The sequence below is a fragment of the Tyto alba genome, unplaced genomic scaffold, assembly GCF_018691265.1.
Source record: "Tyto alba isolate M040663 unplaced genomic scaffold, T.alba_DEE_v4.0 Super-Scaffold_48, whole genome shotgun sequence".
Classification (NCBI taxonomy): Eukaryota; Metazoa; Chordata; class Aves; order Strigiformes; family Tytonidae; genus Tyto; species Tyto alba.
The window spans coordinates 22325731-22346600 of NW_024881324.1; the positions used below are offsets into that span (position 1 = coordinate 22325731).

Consider the following 20870-nt stretch of genomic DNA (forward strand, 5'->3'; position numbering starts at 1 on the left):
AGCAGCTGACCATTGTGGCAGCAAGGCCAGCGGATCAATGTGCTTCATGTGTTGCATTTGCATGACCTTCTGAGACATGCAAGAAGCCGGAGCATAATGTACAGTTGAGAAATGCTCCTTTTACAGGACTCCTTTCAGTCCACAACTGACCTCATCAGCATGCTCACAGCTGCAGCGCTGCACTGGGGTCACCTGCCCGCTCCTCGTCCCGGTTCACAGGCTGCAGTTGGTTCAGCCAGAGCCACCCCACACGCTGGGTCGTGGGACAGAAGGGTGCAGCAGTGCAAGTATGTAAAGTATAGGGACCTCCTGGTAGAAATGAGTGCAAAAGGTCTGATTGCAGTTCCCTTTATAGTATGAAACAAATTTCTCAAAATTCCTTTGAAGACTCATATAATGGAGAGTTTGAGAGATACTATCAGTTTATGGATGAAAATATGGTATGTTTCAACACCTATTAGTATTCAGATGAAAGACTGTGAAGAATTTAATTTATTCCAGTCTCATCACTGTGTTTGACATCACTTCATGTATAGGTTCATCTTTTTATCTCTTGTCTTTCTCTTTCATTAAGTAATGGAGTGGTAGATAAATAAATTATTTTTTTAAAAAATGGAAGAAAGGTAACCTCTGGCAATTTATCTTTGATGTTCTACATATACGTGACTGACTTGTAGTGGAGTAGCTCTGTCAACAGGTCAGTTTCCACTGCCATGAGATTTGTCCTCTTCAAAGTGCTAGATATGCTGGCCTTATAGTGTCTCTTGATGAACTTGTTCATTTGCTCTTTCTCTCCTTCACCAGTACTGCCCTGCCCAACTGTCTGCAGTTGGACTTGGTTTGGCTTACTTCCTCAGTTACAAAAGATTACAAAAGATTACTTAGTCTCTGTGGACCATTAACTGCTTGCACCAGGTATGTGTGTTTGTCATTTGCCCATGGAAAAGTGTTCATACATATGATCATTGGTTAAATAAATAGGGAATCCTCTACTTCCAGCTGTACCTGAATTTCTTTTGCGTAAGAGGCTAGTTCATTGCTTTCTCTTTGTGTTCCAGAAATCCACTTAGAATACAATCTTAGAACACTTTGAGTTGGAAGGGACCACTAAATGTCATCTAGTCCATTCCCCCTGCAATAAGAAGGGACACATTCCACTAGATCAGGTTGCTCAGATCCCTGTCCAACTTAACCTTAAATTTTCCCAGGGATGGGGCATCTACCACCTCTCTGGGTAACCTGTTTCTGTGTTTCACCACACACATTGTAAAAAATTTCTTCCTTATACCTAGTCTAAATCTACCCTCTTTTAATTTTAGTTTAAAATCTTTACCTCTTGTCCTCTCACAAAAGGCTCTGCTGAAAAGTCTGTCCCCACCTTTCTTATAAGCCCCCCTTTAAGTACTGAAAGGCTGCAATAAGGTCTCTCCAGAGCCTTCTGTCCTCCAGACTGAACAACCCTATCTCTCTCAGTTTTTCCTTACAGGAGAGGGGTTCCTCTGATCATTTTTGTGACCCTCCTCTGGACTGCTCCAACAGGTCCATGTCTTTTCTGTGATGAGGACTCCAGATCTGGACACAGTACTTCAGCTGGGGTCTCACCAGAGCAGAGTAGAGGGGCAGAATCACCTCCCTTGACCTGCTGGCCATGCTTCTTGTTATGCAGCCCAGGATACGGTTGGCTTTCTGGGCTGTGAGTGCACATTTGCCGACTCGTGTCCAGCTTTTCATCCGCCAGTACCCCAAAGTCCTTCTCAGCAGGGCTGCTCTCAATCCCTTCATCCCCACAGTCTGCATTGATGCTGGGGGTTGCCCCAACCCAGATGCAGGACTTGTTGAACCATATGTGGTTCCCAGGTCCCTCTGGATGACATCCCATCTCCCAGGTGTGTCAGTTCAGCTTGGTGTCATCTGCAAACTTGCTGAGGGTGCACTTGATCTCCCTGTTTATGTCACTGATGAAAATATTAAACAGCACCGATCACAATACGGACCCCTGAGGGACACCACTTGTCATCGATCTGCATCTGGACATTGAGCTGTTGACCACTACTCTCCACTGACCACTGATGTAGTGACTCCATTATAGAAGGCCACCAGGTTGGTCAGGCAGGACGTGCCCTTGGTGAAGCCATGCTGCCATTTGTAGCTTGAGAGAAAAGGCGTAGCATTTTTGCACTTCCTGCTGTCCTCAGTGGAAATTCAAGGTCTTTATAGGAAATACAGGCTGTGAGCCAGAACCTCAGCAGAGAGGACCAGGACCAGGCACTCCTGTAGCATCACTGGGACAGGGACTGACAGCCCTGGGGGCTAAAATGAGGTCCTGGGCTGTGGCCAGGGTGAGGGCAGGCTCGGGAGGGTGGACAGGGAGAGTCAGGGCTGACGGTGCCCTGCAGCCATGGCACTAAGACTGAATTTCTCTGCCAACACCATTATTGCATGTGAGGCTAAGTAGAGTGATTTTACAAAGGTACATTAAGTGCTTTTGTTTCATGAAAAAATACTAGGAATAACATAGCTGTGCTGCATCATTTATATCAAAGAAACAGAACAGTTTAATTAAGGTTTCATATTGCATATACTGTTTCATGTGTTATTTTTGATAACATATTTGTCCTCTTTTGCAACTGGAAATATGTAGTCTCCATTTCAATCAGGTACTTTCCCATGGTCACTAACACTTAAAAACTGGCATTTTATGAAATAGCTGCAACAACGTTTGTTTCTAGTTTAGTAATTCTGCAATACACATACTGCTGTTTCAATTCAGTGTAATGTTAAAGTCAGTAATCTGAAATTTGGTTGACTGAATTTTTTTTTGATTTTCAGATGGACGCTTGAATATTTGGAATCAACAGTTGTATTTTAATACAAGTTTGGGTTTTTTTGTTGTTGTTTTTTATTCTTTTTTTTTTTTTTTTAATACAAACTTTTTGTTTTTTAGGTTATGTCTAACTATTTGGTTTTTTTCTTTATCCTCCTTTCCCCCTGTATTCAGTGGGCAAATTGGGGGGCAACAAACAGATAAAGTGAGTAGATGGAAAAAGTTATTTAGAAGTAAGAAAAAGGAGAGAGACAAAATTTGGTTTTCTTGGGAAGCTTTTTTTAGGTTGTAGATGGAAAGTCCCCACACACGAAAACAGTCAGTAATCAAGGCAGGAATCTCAAAGACACAATTTCAGGTTTTCTACTCTGAGTCAGAGAGAATGAGAATTCAAACATGGATTTTTTCAGCATTTCATCAATTTCATTTTTCATATTCTTATTTTCATATTGTGTGCTCTTTCCATCAAGTTATTCTTACTTCTGGCTTATTCATTTTTTATAGAATATGTAATAATTACACTAACCAAGAATGAGGAAAAAGAAGTAATTTAATGTTCCACTGATTAAGAAATTCCCATAGGTCAGGAAATGCCCATTCAAATGGATATCAAAACAGGCAGACAGCTCTTTGAATTCAGTCTCTTGAAGGACAATTTACTGTCTCAATCTCTGTTAGTTTGTAGAATTGATTTATTTTTGTGCTTATTACAAATACAGAGTTCAGAACCTCAGATATTTGCCTTTCTTTTGTGTTTTCTTTTCCCATTTGAAATAAAATTCTTGATTTTGGAGCTACTTCAGGAGATAGCTAATGGGTTTCTTCTTAGTCCTGACGTACTAGTTGTTTCCTGTTGTCATTAACTGCTTTATGGTACAATATACTATACTTTAAACAAAACAAAATAAACCTGTAAAGTGCCTACTTCCAGTTGTCTTCCTGTCCTAGCAAAACTGCCATTTCTACATACAAGTTTTTCCATTGTGTAATGGAAATCTTTCTAAATTTATAAACTGAGTAACTAGGAACACTTTCTCATCAATATTTTGACATTCTCATACTTTCTTTAAAAGCAACTCTTCTCTGACTTGGTCAGGATACCTGACAAAGGCTATATCATTAAAACCAGTTTAGAAGGAATCACTGCTTAATTGTGCTGCTGCTGCTTATTAGATAGTTTGCTATGCTTACCCATCTATACATTAAAACTACTGAATTATTTTATTTATTCCCAGAGAGCAACAGCTGAAAAGCATATCAAATTGGCTACTTTACTACTCATGTCAGCAACTTGTGAATGGGGCCACAGTGAATTAAAGCTCATTGGTAATAAACAACTCAAGATGTTAAATGTTTCCATTTTTTTTTTTTTTTTTATGATGATGACACTGCAGTAATGAGGACAGCAAATACTTTCAGATAAAGCTAATCTGTTAAAAGGGGTAATGGGATCTATTCCTTATAAGGTCTTTAGGAAAATTCATAATCCAGAAGCCTTATTTTGCAGCTTTTTGGAAAAATATTGAAGTTCTTTTTACCTTCATCTTCAATAAGCTACGTCATTGTGCCTGTTCTGTGTAGCAAGAAAGCAAACATATGAGGAGCATGGTAGCCAATGAAAATAAAATGGCTTATGCTGCTAGAGGCAGGTGTTTGGATTGCTTGGTTCTTCATTGTGAGGAGTTTCGGGTTTTTTTGCTTGTTTATTTGTTGTGGGTTTTTTTTGTTTTGTTTTTGTTTTGTTTTGTTTTTTTAAAAAGAAAAGTATTTGTTCTTAAGAATGAACCACTTGAATGAACCACTTGACTGAGTATAACACCTGCTGGAAAGTTGATAATGGCTACTAGCTCTACATGCAGAGCACAGTTAAGTAGATAAACTGAAATAAGGCTTTGCGTTGAGATGTTTTTGTTTGCTTGGAATTCTCTGCATGTGTGGTTTTGTTTCAGTTTCTAAGAGGCTTATTTGATGTAACAGAACTTCTGCCTGAGGAATCAAAGATCATAGAGTAATGAAACTTATAGATCATTTGTGATAGGAAGAAAAATCACTGAGTTCAGAGTCTTAAATTGCCTTGTTTTCCAAGCTGTGGGTGGAAAACAATAGGCATTTCTAACCTTTCTTTATCAGCAAAATGAAGAGATGAAAATCAGCTTCTGACAACACTGAGGAAAGCCAATTTAGTATTTCAGCTCTCCAGTTCCTGTAGGGTATTTCATCTTGCTGTTGCTGCAAAACCTGGCTTTCTAGAAAACAAAAAATAGTTTGGTGGTTGTTGGTTTTAAGCTACTGAAGTTTTTATTTTAATTTTTGCTTTCTGGAATGCATGACCAGAATGGAGTTACTACAACTAATTGTCTCCCAACTATCAACTATTTTATGCCATTACTGTCTTGCTGTCCTGCCTCACCTGAACTATTCCTTGCTTTTTTAATTCTTGTAGTTCAAATTAGCTTTAAAGTGCTCCTTTCTTACCTGGTCATTCATACCAGCAATAGGTTTCATCTCTAAATGAAATTTACCATCAGAATAGAGACTCAAGAGGGATACTTGGCCAGTTAAACTCATCAGAGCCAAGTCTCTGCACTTGAGTGGAACAGGTTACTAGCACAGAAGGCCATGATAAGGAATGACTATTGCAAATAAATTAAGATTAATCTGTAAATTGCTCCAGCGCAGCCTCCAGCAAAGTGTGGGTTCCTGCTGCATGAAATGAGAACAAATTGTGGATGATGCTGGGGACTGAGTGATCAGTTTCTGTGAGGGGCACTAGGGCACACAGGCTGGTTTGGGGGACATCTCTCAAACATTCAGAGCTGTAGGAAGGTAGCTGCTTGTGTAAATAATTTCAGTTCCCTCTTCATAGTAATAGAATTTGAAGCCAGTGAAGGCTATCTAGAAGGCTCATGCAGAGCAATGTTATGCTGTAACACTATGCAGGATTATGTCTAGAAAGGGAAGTATTGTGAAATTCAGAGCTTTATTAATTAATACCATCCTATTTTAAAATGTCAGTGTTCTCTTGAGTCGATGTTGACACATTTTGTTACTTATTTAGATTCTCCAGCCCACATATGTACACTTCCAAATCAACACAAATCCCTGAATTTCTGAAAAATTCCATATGTAATCCGGGTTGACGTTACCCTTATTTTTATAATGCACTTAGATTTGAAATAAAAACTTGTATATTCTCTGAATGTTAATGAAAAATCCCTAGAAAGTTCATAGCTCCTGGTCAGGAAAGATATGTATGTATTTATTGGATTTGATTTGCTGACTTTTTGCTAACATCTTCTATGTTTTCTGCACCATCCAAAGTAGCTGCAAAAGAGGAGTGGGGAGGAACAAATGGCAGCACTTTTTTATATAAATGTTGCTTTTTATCCATTCTTTGTAAAAGGATTTATGCTTTTCAGGAACCACTGAAACAGCAACACTGGAGACTGTTCTTTCAGGAGAACTTTCTGTTCTGTTTTACAATTTTCTTTTTATTTGACAAGTAAAATATAAAGAGCAGCAGAGGAATTTTTGGTTGGTTGTTTTCTGTTGTTTCCCCCCCTTGCCCCTGTCATTTATTTAAAGTCCTAACCTAGATCATTACCAAATGAATCTAAGCACAACTTTTGGAATGGTTCATGGGTTTGAGATACGTACTGTTAAAAGTTGATAGGGACTACATATGACAGTGTGCCAACAGGCTTATAATAATATGGCACTCTTATGGGGTTTGAATTCCTGACAGACTGCCAACTGCTGTTCATGATATTTGCCTACTAAAATGCTCTTAGTCAGAAGTAATTAACTGCATTTGATCATGTTGTCTTCTGGCCCTCTCTTATGATAAAATCATGGGTCTCCAGAGATGCATCCTTCAGTTTGAACCATAGAAGTTTAGTGCTTTGTGGCAGTGACTGACTTATTCCCTGTGATGATTTGTGGAGTAAATGTTACTGTGATTCCAAACACAGTATTTTGAAAGTCATTTGCTAAAGATCCTCATGGAAGCAAATGCTACTTATGTTCTTCATGTGATTTAGGCAGAACTTCATGTTGTTCCTTTATTGAAAAAACAAGAACAGTGTGTTATGGAGATACTGAATTTTTTTTTAGACATTTTATTAAATTTGTATGTTAGCATGCTGCTGGGAATTGGTGATGACTACCAATGAGATTACAAAAACTTTTAGTCTGCTTTGTAGTCAAGCTAATACAAGTACATTAAGTTTCTGCTTCCATTTCCCTGAATCATAAGTGCTGTTGAAATAACCTTTCTCTTAGAAAATGTTCTTTCTCCAATGGTGTGGTTAGCCTTGCCAGTTCTGTGAGGTTTTACTCTTTATGAGTAGGCTGTTGGCAATACTCTGCGTATGTTGCATGTTGTTTGGGAGCAGTAATCAAGCTTTGATATTTCCATGTTGAAGTAGGAGACTTTTCAATATAGATGCTCAACATTTGTGTATGGCTATTCATATTATTGAGCAGGGAGTTTTCATACCCATTAATTAAACTTTTGTCCTTAAAAATGATGACAGTAATTTAGCCAATTTTTCTTCTATCTACTCTATCGGTAACATGACATGGTAATTTGTAGTTTATCTGAAGAAAAAGTCACATCAATTAAACAGCAATGTGAAAATGATTAATCTAAGCAAACAATATGTTAATGATGCTAGTACATTGTTCTCTGTGTTTCAGGCTGTTAATTACATTAATTACCAGAGATTAACTTGCAGTTGAAATCCTGATTGTCAAATTAATTTGATTTTAGCTTCTGACAGCTCTGACAGTATAGTCTAGTAACAGAAAATAATATTGGTACTTTCTGTCTATAACAGGACGTTTTAGCAGCATCATTAGATGTCTATTTTAAAGTATATAGATTGAGTATTTCAACAATAATACTAACTGTTCTGTGTTGCTTGCAAAATCTGTGGACTTCTGGAAACTTTAATTACTTTAATAGTGAGGACACTTACCGGTCACAGAACATCTGAGGTTGACAATTTTTATAGACTAGTAATCCTGTTTTACAGAGCTGGATTATGACTAACTTTTCAACGTTATTGCAAAGCCTCAAAAAGAGCTTTTCAGGAGAAAAAAACATGTATCTTTTGGCTGAATCATAGTCTGATTCCCTGTGAATATGTTCTTCTCTTCAAAGTTAAAATATTGTTTCAGCATGTCTGTCTTCTGTGATAGCCTTGCCCCAGAGATCTCTGAAGCATTGGAGACACACATACTTTTTAAGCTGGGGAAGACCTAAACTGGTTTATATACATGTAAGTGTCCCTATGCTGGACTGCCATTTGTGGAGTTAAAATGATGTGGGGCTGTCTCTTTCTTCAGCATGGAAATATCCTTTGAAAATAAAGTTTAAATATATTACTGCATTGGCAGGTTTTATTACTATGGAGTGAGTGCATAGAACAAAGATTTTGCTGAATAATGTCTGTAAGAAAGCGACAAAACATAAACACAGAAGTAATACAATGTAAAACTTGTCAGCCACTTGTCAAACTAACCTTATGTATAGGCAACTACTGTGTCTCTAGCAGTGACAAGTAGCTAATCATTATGGAGGAATGTAAGAAAAGAGCATGGACAAAGGGATCTTCCTCCTATGTTGTCACAACTTCTGTATTCCGTACATTGTTGGATTTCTATGAAAACGGTCCATCATATTAGTAGTCACTGACAATGTTGTCCTTGTGAATTTGAACCCATTTATACTTCTGGCCTCCAAAACATGTTGTGGCAATGAGACTTGTATTAACAATCTGAAATTTAATCTGTGTTTCCTGGAGTAAATTTATTGTTTCAGTGATTTCAGTTGCGACTTAATAAAACTAGGATAAATCCAGTATGAGACTGATTGGTTCTTGTGAAATTGTCAAATCCATTTTATAAATTCAAGGATTTGAAATAAAGCATATGTGTTAAATTAGCACAGTTATTGAAAACAGTAAGAGGGTATCTTTATAACAGGTGTAGTAGTTAGGACCTTAGATTCTCATAGAATGCAGTTTCTAGTTCTTGACATAAACATGTGTTGTTTGTGATTTAAACCCAGTTGACAGCCAACTACAACTCAGCCTCTTGCTCACCCTCCCCCACCTGAGGAATGAGGAGAGAGTTGAAAAAGTAAAGGTAGACTTGTAGGTTTAGATAAAACCAGTTTAATAATTCAAATAGAATAAACCAATAACAATAATAGAAAGTACAAGTGGGTAATGCACAATGCAGTTGCTCACCACCCACCTACTGATACCCAGCCTGTACTTGGCTAGCAATTCCAAAATACCAAGATCCCACAATTGCAATCCCAAAAGTGAGAGAGAACCACCTCCCCTTCCCGACTGACTCTATATACTGAGCATGACATTACATGATATGGAATATTCCACCGGCCAGTTTGGGTCTGGTGCTCCAGCCGTGCTCCCTCCCAGCTTCTAACATACCTGCTGATGGGCAGGACATGGGGAGTTGGAGAGATCTCGATGTCTCAGCAACAACTGAAAACATCATTGTATTATCAACATTATTCTCATATCAAATCCCATACTGAATCCAAAAGACAGCACTATTCTAGCTACTAAGAAGAAAAGTTGACTCTATCCCAGCTGAAAACTGGGACTGAGTTGTATGAGTACTTAACAAAATTTGTATATACATTTTCTTTTGCTTCTAGACAAATATTTCTAAGGAATGAACATTTAATAAATATAAAACAAGGGAGGAAGATATGTAGTGTTTTGCAGAACTCTCACACAATATACCTGGAAAGATGTTACTGAATGAAAGTAAATCTGCTGGAAAGGAGGTCTTGCTTCTCAAGATTATCTTTGGCAAAAAAAGAAGGAAGTAACCCAGTTGAAAGTGAATGAATATTTTCTTTCATTCAGCGTTTTACATTGAAGAGAAAAGCAAGAGGATTTATTGTTATCACTGAGAACTTGTACAATTGCATTGCCTCAGCTATGTATAGTTGCATTTTCCTCTTGTATGCTGTATATTTGCTACTGCAGGGAGTAAATAAACCCAGAATATGTGGACACATCCCTAAGGGTCTAGCACATGCATTTTAGGTTAAATTTTCTCTGCTGATGATGCGGTTAGTTTTATTTCACAGTGAGTTTCGCTGAGCAGCAGGGCACCTACCCTAATTCTGGAAATGTCTTCTGTCAGTGTTGCAAGCAGAGTGCAGTTCAGCCTGTCCAGTGTAGTATGTGGGCTCTGCACAAGGGAACATTTTCATAGAAGATCAATGTTTGTGTGTGTAACAATACCCTCCTGTGAATTTCAAGTGAACTACATAAAATTATCTCAGATTTGGTACCTTTCTGTTCTAATTCACGGGTTTTCTCCCCAAAATTTGTCCTGAATACTAAATCATATTAGATGAATAAAAAAGAGTTTTGAGAGCTTCTTGTAAAATGCCTATACTCACACAAACAAAACATAAGAATCCATCTAGTCAGTGAAGGGTCGGATTTATCAAAATAATGTTTTGGACCTCTGTCTCATGCCTGTGTTAATCTACTCCTCTCTGAGTATTTCACAGACCAAGGCTGGGGTTTGTGTTCTTGGAATGTAACTTCATAATTTTTATTCTAGTTAGATTGTGATTCTAGTTAGAATTGCAACAAAAGCAGAAAAGCATTGGAATAATTCCTGGTTTTATTGCTTTGAGGACGGATTATTGTATTTTTAAAGGGAAAGCCACTTAAATGAGTAAGTGGTTCAAATAAAGACAAAAGATAAATTTTACCACAGTATGTTTTAGGGGTTTTCCCAGTCAAGATGAGATCTTTTAAAATTAATATTCAGCTTCAAATAACTTTCAAAATATATTGCAAAGATTTTGTTAAATACAGCAGATAATTGCTGTCATACAATAGTAGTTGATAAGCAACAAAATGAAAACATTTTTCCACCTCTCATCAGGTTGTTTGGCTTCCTGTCAATTTAGGATGAAAACCATCTTGGCACAAGTTCAAAAGAAGATTTTTCAGTGAAGTGTAAGTATAAGTTGTGATTTCCTGTTATATGTACTGTCAATACGTATTGAATTGGAATTCTTCTTGAACATGAGTCAGCATGTAGGAAAAAGGAGCTTCTTCCAAGCACAAATAGTCTCTCCTTCACCTTCCATTTTATTAAAACATTGTACATGTGCCATTGAATGGCTGGAATGCCAATTCTGTGGGTACTATTTTCATCAATTAGGTTTGATTTTTTTTTTTCTTCCTTTCATGTACTTCGTATCTTTTATTTTTTACACCTGCGGTTGCATTTCAGCATGAATAAGAGCTGTTGATTGAACATTCTTCACTAAAAATAATAATTCTAATACTAAATTACCCTAAAGTCAAGGCACTATAAGAAGAACTTTCATCTGAACTAACTCATCTCAGAGAAGAGCTGTTCACTGGAGCAGAGAAAATGCAATAAAACCTGTTGTTTCCATTACAGAAAAAAATTAAGATGACTATTTCAATGGAACCATAAATGAAAAATAATGAGAACACTGTTAGCCATAAAAGTGTCCTATTACTGATGACTTTTCAGGCAGGATAAGATGTTTTAAAGATGAACTTGTAAAACTGCAAGCTTTCTTTTCTACCTAACTCCATTAACACATTCACATATATTCCTGAGAGTTTTGAACAAGGAGTTAAAAATGAAATTGCTACGAAATTCTGCAGTTAAAAACTACAGCAAAATTTTTTCTTTAATTATGATGAAAATAACATCTTTAATTAAATAAAGTTTGCATTTTTTTTCTAAAAGCTACATTCATTTCTAGAAGTAACTGTACCAAAATTGAAAGCAATCATGTAGGTAGTAAAGTACTTATTTTAAATGTATCTGCGGATAATTTAGTGCAAACCTTAAAACATAATATTTTTATTAATAAATGTACTGTTGTTTTCCACTAGAAATTGTGAATTTCTATGTTTCAAGCAGATGACCTGTTCCCATTGCAAGAGTTACTGAGAATGTCTTTATTTAGAATTGTAATAAAAATATTAATACATTAAAAAGACAAGATAAACTGCCATCTGGTCCAATCAGTAATACAATCTCCCTTTCTATAATAGGTACTTCAAAAGTAGGAAAAAAGAGAGTTTGTCTGGATTTAAACATGTTCATTTTAGGTTTGTACATTGCAAACACAAATTAAGAACAGCAGAGGAAAAATCTAAACTTTAGAACCCAACTATTTAAAAGCAGTTAAAGGAATAGCTCAGGAAGGGAAGTAATATCTCCATGAAGGAGAAACATATATCTATTTGGACAGGGGGAAAAAATCAACATTGCAGCATGAACTGCTTTTAAATCTCATGCCTACATGTGCATATAATAAAATAAAGTGCCTATTCAACTGATGTGAAGAAGTCACAACCTCTCAGGGGCACTGGTGCATTCATTTACTTGCAGATTTATTGAAGGTTCTAATTGGAAGCCAATCTCAAAGGAAAAAAGTAGCATTCATTTTATGAGGCACCAATTTTGAAGATGTTTGGATTTATGGAGTTTCATTCAGTAGACTATGTAAGCAGAATGTTAGTGGTTTTCACTTCCCTCTTTTTTTTCAAAATCCATCATAGGAAACCAGTAATTTTAATTCTGCAATGAAAAAGTTAATGACAGCCAAAGAAAATTCCTTTTCATGTTATGATTTTAAGGGACAGCAGTGTTGGTCTGCCATGAAGAGGTTACAGCCACTTCATTATGTCCCTGTTCTTATGGTGCACAACCATTTCAAATTCTATTTGAAGAAAGTAATGTGTCATACTTCCTTGCAAACCTAAGGCACAGTGTTGTCTTGGCATGATGATTTTCTGTTGCTTAAATATTTTTGCCTTTTTAGATGTAAATTCAGTTTTAGAAGAAGGTAGATAAAGACAAGCTTAACATCTGCGTTTGTTTCCACAGAGACAGGGGAGTTAGGCTGAAAAACCTGTATCCCCAGTAATGCCTTGCAATAATTGCTGTTACTGAAGGATTAACTAGTGACATGACACATTCTCTGGTTTCTATCACTTTGTTACAGATCTCAAAGGGTTACCGTTCTATAATTTGAACAGCACAATTCTAGCATTGAAACTCTTCACTTTGCAGCGTTGAATTAATCTCCCGTGTTTCAGTAAAGGAGAACAATTTCTAAAAGTTAATCACGTCTTCAGGCTGTGAAATTTTATGAACTTTTTTCCCTTGACACTGAAATTTGCCTGGAATATTCATGAGCATTTTCATAATTTCATATGAGCAATGTTTGGTGGTTTTGCTGTTAGACATTACTGAGTTGGTTTTGTTTTGTTTTGTTTTGTTTTTTTTTCTTTTCTTTTTTTTTTTTTTTTTAATTATGCGAAGATACAGGAATCTCCTCCAGTGAAAAATGCTGGCATTTACTGAGACAAATTGTTGTTGGTGTTTTGTTGTTTTGTTTTTTTTTTTTTTTATAGTAGTCTGATTGTTTCTGAAAGAAACTGAGAGGAGATTTTGTACTTATGTGCAGTTGTGAGCTAAACTAAGCAAGATGTACAAGGCACCAGATAAAAAGTTTGACCTCAGTGAACACTGATATTAGTCTTTTTAAAATATAATAAGAACAACAGACAAAATGGAACTTGACTGTATATGTGTGCATACTTACAGTGTTTAAACTTTGGCCACATCATCCTTTTTTCCAGGCTTTTGGTTTGGTTTGGGATTTTTTAATTTTAAGCATGACTGAAATTTTGTCTGTCTTTTGGTTACTTTCCATGAGGAAAATAGCTTACTGATTATATCTGTTGGAATTCAACAAGAAGTGTTGCTTCCAGAAAGTTTCTGTAAATGCCAAAGAGCAGTCTTGTTCAAAGCAGGATTTGAGCTGTAGTATTTGGTAATGGTCAACAGCAGGGGGAACTCCAGAACAAAAACCTGATCCTTTCTGAAGGTTGCCTGACCCTTAGGAAAGGCAGCCTCTGCAGCTCACTGCAGCATGCCCTCAAGACTGTCCCAGTCATCTCACTGAGAATTTCTTGCTTCTGCCAGGCAGCAGCTCTTGGCTGCACATGTCCTGATGATTTCTGAACTCAACAGTGTTTGGGTGCCCCTGATCAGTTTTCAAGCTTTTACCATTCAGCTTATTAGCAGTATCATTCCCCTATGTAAGTGAGGAGTTCCTGCCAGTTTTGAAACCAAATCCTGTCTTTCCCCACCTCCCAGTATAAGCACATATTTAGTTCCCCAAGTGGTTGGAGCAGTTTTGGAACAAATATGTAGGAGTAACTCTATGATAAGTCAGTTATCAATGATCAACATTTTAAAAGTATTAAAATTAATTTGCTTATATAAAGCTATCGCAAATCAAATACGTCCTTAGCTTATCAGAAGAAAAGTGTTTTCATTAGAATAGCATTGATATAGGAAAGTAACATAAGACAAAAGGAGTTATCAGATATAGATAAAGCATTTCAGTATTGCCATGTTATTACTTAATTTAATTATTATTTTATCACTGACAGAAACAGTGGAGTGGGTAGTGAAAACTACCAATTTGTTACGTCCAAGCTTCAGATTAGCTTTCTTGAATCACTATGAGTTTGAGAGAGACAATCTTGCTGATCACTATAGACTAAGTTTTAGTCTAACAATCAGGTTATTACAAATCCAGTTACAATAATGTTAACACTTGTAGTTCAGTTCAGTATATTCAGTTAAAATAAGATAAATACAAAATTTCCAAGCATCTATCCCTTTTCCTGATGTTCTCTTCACCCTTCCCCTGCCCTTTGGGTTCCCAAGGCTCCATTTGGAGGTCTGAAGAAGGGCTGCAGACCAAGATGACTTGCTTTGTGGTCTTTCCCAGGGATGAAATAGAGGTTCACCAGCCTGTAGGTTTCATGTACAGTTCTTTCGGTCCTTTTTGAAGATGGTTGCAACACGTGCCTTTCTCTCATCCTTTCTGTGGATCTGTGTTCCCGGCTACTGTGGCCGGCCCCAGGGATGGCTCCCTTGCCCTAAGCACCCTGGGCAGATTCCAGCTCCTGCAGTTACCCCAGTGTGTGTCATGAACACAGGGCAGGGCAGCAGTTGGGCTGCAGAGTCGGAGGCAGTGTGCAGCAAAGCCTGTCTACCAAGGCCAGTGGCAAGAGAGGAAAGAGGTGCTGAGGAAGACAGTGCTTCATTATTGTACTGGCATGGACAAGTAGCTAGGCAATGTGTTGGTGACATGCTCAGTTAAACACTTGGCCAAAACTGTGTGAAGTCAGTGTTCATGTCTGAATTAGATCTGGCTTTGGGTAGATACTGGAACATCTCAGTTTAATCAAGAACAGTAATTTGTTGTTTGTAGGTGTTCAAACCGTTTCCCTAGCCAGTGGATTACTTGGTGTCCTGCTACATTGGGATGCCTGACATTCAGGACTGCGGCTTCTGGCCAGAAATTGTCCATGTGGAACTCTCGGAGATGCTGCTTGTGAGAGACTGGGATTTTTTTAACCTATTTTTGAAGCTATCTTGCACTATCTTTACTGTCTTTTGCTTTAAATAATTTTCTTCTGTCCCAAATCGGTAGCACTTAATGAATTTCTAGAGAGCAATCATTTTCCTCTTGGCCTTGATTTTGTTAAGCTCCTTTAGTTTTCCTGAACGAAAAGTCCCTGCAATTCCATTAATATATTATTGGCATTTTTGGGGTCTTATTTGAGTTCAAATATATTGGGCAGATTGACTGACGCTGTACAGAATATTCTAGACATTAAAGACATTCTTTCTAAACATATAAAGACATTAATTATTTTTTCTCCTTTCTTTAAGGTAGTCTCTAATAAAAACTGTAGATAAGACAAAAACTGATAGTGAACACAGTCGAAGGGAGTTGCAAATGGATGACCATGAGGGCAAACTCTGGTAGAATAATCTGTTACTCCTTTGTAAACAGAGCAAAGGACACTTTAATATTTCTGTTCCAAATAATTACTAAAATGCAGCTTAAAACACTTGTAGGTATTCACCAGGTTTTTGGCCAGTTCACATCAGAAGAAGTGATGAATGATCTGCACTGAGGTAGTTGGTTTCTGTTTAACAGTCTGAGTTTGTGTCTCTGCTTTTGTGTACCCATCTCATTTCAACAGAATTTCAGATTATGTATCAGAACAAGTAATGTGATTACTGAATTAACTCTCTGCTGGTATATAATGGTGTGATGCTGCCACTGAAATTGGTTATAAACCTCCTAACACTAATGTACTATTAAGAACAAGGCATTCTCTTTATTGCAGTGCTGGATGCACAGAGGATCACTCCATCTAACACGCATTCTGTATGTAGCATCAGACCAAGCTTTTATCACCCTGTTACATATATTCATTAAATTCCTTGGAATGATTATACATATTAATTCTATTCCCTGGGACTAATTATCTTATTTACATAGTCATTACACATGAGGCCTGGGTCTCTGAGGGGCTTTCATGTGGGTCTTCAGTGCTCTCTGGTGGTCCCTAATAGTTGTCGAAGAGGTGTCTTTTAGTGTGCTTTCCATGCACTCTGAGCCTTTCTTCCATATATGGTTTTGTCTTAGCTCACTGCTCTGTTTGTAGAGTTTCTCAAGTTCTTTATATTGGTTTCATCAGGTGTCTTCTGATTTATCTTCCCTCCCCAAAATGTGCCCATCACAGCTGTGAAAATTATGTCCTTGGGTGCGTTCTTGTCTGAGGCCCCTTAGAGCAATGCCATCAGAACCAACAGCTTTGAATAAGTGCATCTCAGTAGATTGTAGATCTCAAGAGACAGTTTGTAGTGTGTCAAAATAATGCATATTACCCTGGAATAAGATTAATCATTTCAGCAAAATGTTGAACATATTCTTTACTTTCCAACGTCAGACCACTATGCTACTTTATACACACACTTAAAGATTCAGTAGTGTCTGAATAATTACATCTGAAACTGCAATTAGCTGTATATAGGAGGAAGTAGAAAGGTTTAAATTCTGTATTTTTTCATCTTGCTTCTTTCTCAGGAATTCCCAGACTATTTGAACTGACTATATGTGGACTCTTAAAGGCTATATTTGGTTAAAGAGAGTCATGCAAGGCTTTTTTTTTTTTTTTTTCTTTACATAACCGAACAATAAACTTATTCAAAGTCTTGGTCCTATCTGTGTTAGGTATCTTTTGTTTCAATTTAGCAGTTTTGGGATTCTTTGAATAAAATACAGACATTTCCTCCTCCATCATTAGTGTTATTTTCTTTGCAAAAGGGAATCAGGAGCTTTTGAAATTTGAGGCATTCTGTCCTATGACAGGGATGTTTAAACTATAGCATCTGTTATTTGTTAATACTTGGTTGCTTTTTGCAATTAGGAAGATAAAAATGTAGGTGGAGGAACAAGTTGCTTTAGAAACCTCTGTTGTTGTTGTACAGCACTGTTGATTTAAAAGAAATTCAATATCATTGCGTTAAGAAAATGAAGGAACTGCAATAAGCAAATACCTATTTGAAGATAAATTGGGACCAATGAATTGAACAGATGCTTAGGACATGTTCAAAAAGTCTGCAAGTGGTGAATTTAGAAGTAATGATGCCTTGAAGTAATATCTAAAATTATTTGGAATTTCTCTTAATCAGGTGATAGCAACTTGAATCCTGTTCTGGTTGACAAGTTACTCACCTTTAACAGATTGAAAATTTCTGTCCCTATACTACTTAGAAAAAGAGCTTTAGGTGTGGTAAACTATCAAGTGAAAGTCACTTGAAAGGTGGGAGAATGTAAGACACACTTATTTTGGCTATAGAAAGAAAATTTATTTCATATTCTTGCACTCTTCAAATACCTATGTAAGTGTAGGACAGATTTTTATTGATGTATTTGTCAGGGAAGTAATTTAGGTTCAGAAGATGGGTTGTATTGTTTTTTTTTTTTGTTGTTTTTTTTTGTTTGTTTGATTGTTTTTTTTTTTAATTAAGTCCAGATTGATTTCAAAGATTATTTAGAAGACATGTAAATTAACCTGTTAATGAAAACTCATGTGACAGCAGCAGCAGCTGGTGCAACACCCCCTCCCTCTACATAGAGAGTACCAAAGAGGGTAGTTCGGGGGTATTTCTTGCTTTGGAGTTTTGCTGGTTTGTGGGAGAATTCTGTATTAGCTTTCATGTTGCTGGATGAGGATTTGGATGTTTATTAAAATAGCTGTTAATATTGATGATGAATGGGTAAAAATATACTGATCTTCAGATTAACCCACTTTTCAGACGTAGATTTCTGATGTCTTTGAAAATATGTAAGATATTGTGTGTCTTGGTTTGGGCTGAAATAGAGTTAATATTGCTTTTCAGGGACTAGATGAGTGCTGTGTTTTGGATTTAGCTTTGGGTTTGGTATGGGAAAAATGCTGATAGCACACTGGTGTTTTCAGCTGCTACTGAGACTTCAAGGACTCTCTGACTCCCCATGTCCTGCCCGTGCGCAAGAAACAGGGAGGGAGCATGGACAGAGCACCAGACCCTAATTGGCCAATGAAATATTCCATATCATGGAACATCATGCTCACTGTATAAAGGAGGGGTGGTCGGGAAGGGGCTCTCTCGCTTCCGGGACTGCGATTGCGGGATCTTGGTATCTCGGGGTCACTGGCCGGGAACGGGCTGGATATTGGTCAGCGGGTGGTGAGCAATTACGCTGTACATTGCCTGTTTATATATTTCTTTTTGTTTTCCCCTATCATTGTTATTGTTCTAATTTTATTGCCATTATTAAACTGTTCTTATCTCAGCCTGCGAGTCTCCCTTCACCCCTCTAATCCCCTCCCCCATTCCCAGGTGGGGAGGGGGAAGGGAGGGTGACCAGCTACAGTGGTTGGTTGCCAATCAGGCCCAAACCACAACATTGTGATATGCAAAAAGACAGTTATATGAATATAGTATTTCTTAAAATATTATTTTTTTATAATGAAGAGAAAAATTAATAACATTACACATATAAAATTGGGGTTAAGCACATGTTATGTCTTCCAACCTTAAGATTTTTACTGTAAGGGTAAGAATCTTATATAAGTAGAGGATATATTAAACAAAACTTCAAATAGAAAATTTCAATAAACATTAAAAAATTGAGGTAATAATTCAAAAAACTGGTTTGAGGTTATAAAAAACAAACCCATCTTAAATTTTAAGAATTTCAGTTAAGATACATGTGATATTTTTTTTTTCCTAAAAGGATATAGAAATTACTCAAAGCTAAAAATAGCAATTAATTTAATTGTTCAATAGCCAGTATTTGTTACACAAGACTGTATGATGAACTTCTACACATCTGAATCTTGTGTCTAAGGGGATTTGGAGTAATGATACTCAGCTGTGTGTAGAAACTAATTCTGTTTCTAGTTAAGCATCTGAAAAGCTAAGAACTGCCAATGTAATCTGTTAACTGCAAAAGAAGAATGGGCGTACTTACCAAACTTGGCTTTATGTTGTTTTCCCTTTGTCTCAAAATTGGGAGTAATGTTAAAGTAAGTGTTAATTACTGATTTTCAATAAATTTCTTCAGTGACATGTCACAAAATTTAAAAGTGATCAAACCCATGCAAAGAATCAGCAATAAATGTAGTGGCAATTTTTGCTGTTATTTGAGTAATATTCCAGATTAGTGCTGTTGGGTGAGAAAGGGGTAGTTTGCTGCTACCCACAAAAAACAATGGCATTCAATTAAATTTTTTTACAAGGTTTTTGGTTTTTTAGGTGTCATTTTCTAGTGAATAATATTTCTAAATAAATATCTTGCCCATCAGACTACTTCTCTACTAAGTAGTGTTCCAGGGAAAGTAACCCATCAGTTCTGCTCTGACTACGCCTTACATATAACCAGATGAATCATAGGTATTGCTGAGAATGTCTTGCATATCTTCTTTAAAGGCCATGATGTTACTTGAGTTTCAGTCCTTTGCAGATTGCAGTCATTATTGTTTCCTTCATGAAACTTCAGAATGTAGAACACAAGCTGTTGGGGTTAATACTCTAGCTGCATTCACCTAGTTAATCATTATTTGCATTTTATGCTCTTAAATGTCAGCCAAGCATACAGGAACACACACTCTTTGCTGAAAACATTAAAAAATCATATTTCAGTCATGTAATACAAAATATAGAATCTAAGCATTGCAGCTGGTTAGATTGTAAGTGTGATTCATCTGGAAGACAAAGTAAAATCATATTCTGTATCAGTTTGGTTGCAGCTGTTGCTCATTCTTTTGCCAGCTGTGTATCATTTTCTGCATAATTGAGGGTATGCTTTCCACACCTTCTATGCTGTTACTTACCTGAGCCACAGATTTGAACTTCAGACTACCCTTGAACATGTACAATTGTGTATCACATCTTAGAAAATTGAGTACTTGGGTGGATAATAAGATGGTTTAATTGCCTTCATTATCCTAGTTATCATAGTTTGTCTAGGGAAAAAGCTGCTCTAAATTTTCTAGATTGGTTTCAAGATGTAAGTGTAGGTGGTGTTTGTGGGGGGTTGTGTTCTGTGGTTTGTTTAGTTGGGTTTGGTTTTGGTTCTTGTTAAAAACTTCAGTCAATCTTAATAGATGTGCTCCTTTTTTTACTTATGCTTCATTTCATTACTTAATTTCACTATATTTTTGTAACACTACTAAGTTTGCCTCTCTGTGCTTAATGTTAATTCATTAGAATACAAATGTTTGCTAGGTACTTCTTAAGACTGCTGTCAAAAGTGTCTACCTTACATCTAACCTTTCTGTTGTGCATTTATTTGAGTATAAGCTACCTGAGGAATCCAGTTTTAAAACCAAATGTCTATGCATATTATTATTTCAGCTATTTATTTATTTTAAGCTTGTGAGATAATGGCATAGGAGATATTCCTTCCAACGGAAAAGACAATTATTAACTTTGACTGAGAAGCAGCTGAAGTTAGTTGTAGTGTGAGGGATGTTACAATACTGACACTTAACAAGTTGATATTGGTGTGTTTGGAACTGGAAGAGAAAAATTGCTTAACTGATAAAGTCAATCACATCAA

General features: G+C 36.8%; 1 protein-coding gene across 11 annotated transcripts in view; it reads left to right on the top strand.

The window, feature by feature from the left end:
* CDH18 (cadherin 18) overlaps positions 1 to 20870 on the top strand; it is a 536769-nt gene that overhangs the window by 170624 nt on the left and 345275 nt on the right. For 2 of the 11 annotated variants that reach the window (XM_042806879.1, XM_042806885.1), the window contains exon 3: positions 10772 to 10845. The exons of 8 other annotated variants lie outside the window; for them this stretch is intronic. The gene's annotated coding sequence lies outside the window, so the exon portion shown is untranslated. The remainder of the gene's footprint in view (positions 1 to 10771; positions 10846 to 20870) is intronic. One more of the 11 variants, XM_042806882.1, reaches the window with a different exon arrangement.